The 1,533-nt window shown below is 42.3% G+C and overlaps 1 protein-coding gene across 12 annotated transcripts in view; it reads right to left on the bottom strand.

Annotated features, from left to right (window-relative positions):
• nub1 (negative regulator of ubiquitin-like proteins 1) overlaps positions 1-1,433 on the bottom strand; it is a 14,077-nt gene extending 12,644 nt beyond the window's left edge. For 11 of the 12 annotated variants that reach the window (XM_017303149.1, XM_017303152.1, XM_008402143.2 and 8 more), the window contains exon 1: positions 1,082-1,432. The gene's annotated coding sequence lies outside the window, so the exon portion shown is untranslated. Of the gene's footprint in view, positions 1-1,063 lie in introns of all 12 variants that reach the window. The other variant, XM_017303154.1, reaches the window with a different exon arrangement.
• Positions 1,434-1,533: the final 100 nt, after the last annotated feature.

The raw sequence follows: 1,533 nt of genomic DNA, 5'->3' as shown, positions 1-1,533 counted from the left end.
AAGTAGACCAGAGCACAGGAGACCAAAGACAGGAAGTAGACCAGAGGACAGGAAGTCAACCACAGGACAGGAAGTAGACCAGAGGACAGGAAGTCGATCAGAGGTCAGGAAGTAGATCAGAGGACAGGAAACCAGAGGACAGGGATTCCCGTCTTGTCCAGAAACCTGTTCACCTTCAGCAGACTGAATCAGGTCAGAAAAGTCAGAAGGTCCAGAATCATTCACAGTAAAAAGCAGACGTTTTCCCTGATGTCTGAGGGTCATAATCATCAGGTCAGAGGTCAGAAAGGTGGGAATATTTTAGAATAAAAGCTGAAGGAAGTAAAAACTTAAAATAAAAAAACTAACAATGAAAATTGAAGCTTTCTAACCAGCCTGATAGTAAACTAACCTTTCAAACTCGACAGTAATAATCAATAAAACTAATAATAAATGTTATCTAATATTTCTGGTCCGAGACAGATGGTTGTATAAAATCGTTGTTTTTATGATTCAAAGCTGCTGAAGCGAATTTAATCTCGTTTTATTATCGTAATTCATCATCACATCTGATATAATCTTTAATCATCTGAATAAAGTTTTGGTCAAAAACCAACAAAGATAAACAAAACAAAGCTTTTATTTTGAAGGCTGCAGAAGGAATCGACGGTTTCCATTTGCATTGTGGGAAACGTAGTCCTCCACGTTCAGGATCGCCGAGCCGGATCAGAACCAGAGACCAAGATCGAAAACTTTTACCGAGTCTGACTTTAAGATTGAACTTTGAAATCTTTAACAGGAAATGACGTCATTTCCATCACGTCAACACAAACTTTACTCCAAGAGCTCCCCTGTTAATTAGCAAAACATTCTTCACTTAGTTTAGTTAGTTAAACTAAAGTTTAACCCTGAAACTTTTGGTTTTATTTAAAATCTTAGCAACGTGAGAGTTCTCTCCGAACCGGAACCGGATACAAATGAAGATATTTAATAAAAACAGCTGAATATTTATCTCCAGAGTCACAGAGACGCTTCTACTCAGCAGCTAGCAGGTTGCTAATAATTTGTGGGCCAGGAGGCTGACCTCAGACTTCGGAGTTACCTCGCAGATAACGACGAGTCGCTGACTTCGACCTAAGGGACCCGAAACACCTGGAAGATCCCGAGACCTCAAGCTAAATGACGGAGATGTTTTCATGGAGCTGCAGAGGGGAGCAAACTGCGAGAGGTCTCACTCTGAGCGGCTTTACATAACCCGCTGCTCAGAAAGGGGCGGAGAAGCTGCGGCACAGAAAGACAAGGCATCTCGGAAAGCAGAGACGATCGTTGTACAAAGTGGGTAGTGGCCTACGATGGTCAAAAAGCTCGACGAGTTTAAAAAAGCGGATTGAAAACGCAGCAGAGTTTTTTAACAACATCAGACAATCAGACATCTCAGTCCAGACATGAGCAGTTCTAGGTACAACCAAGATACTGGAGAGAGGGAGAGAGGGAGAGAGAGAGAGAGAGAGGGAAAGAGAGGGAAAGAGAGAGAGAGGGAGAGAGGGAGGGAGA

This window comes from Poecilia reticulata, unplaced genomic scaffold (genome assembly GCF_000633615.1).
Source record: "Poecilia reticulata strain Guanapo unplaced genomic scaffold, Guppy_female_1.0+MT scaffold_190, whole genome shotgun sequence".
In the NCBI taxonomy this organism is placed as follows: Eukaryota; Metazoa; Chordata; class Actinopteri; order Cyprinodontiformes; family Poeciliidae; genus Poecilia; species Poecilia reticulata.
This window is presented reverse-complemented; position numbering and strand designations above follow the sequence as displayed.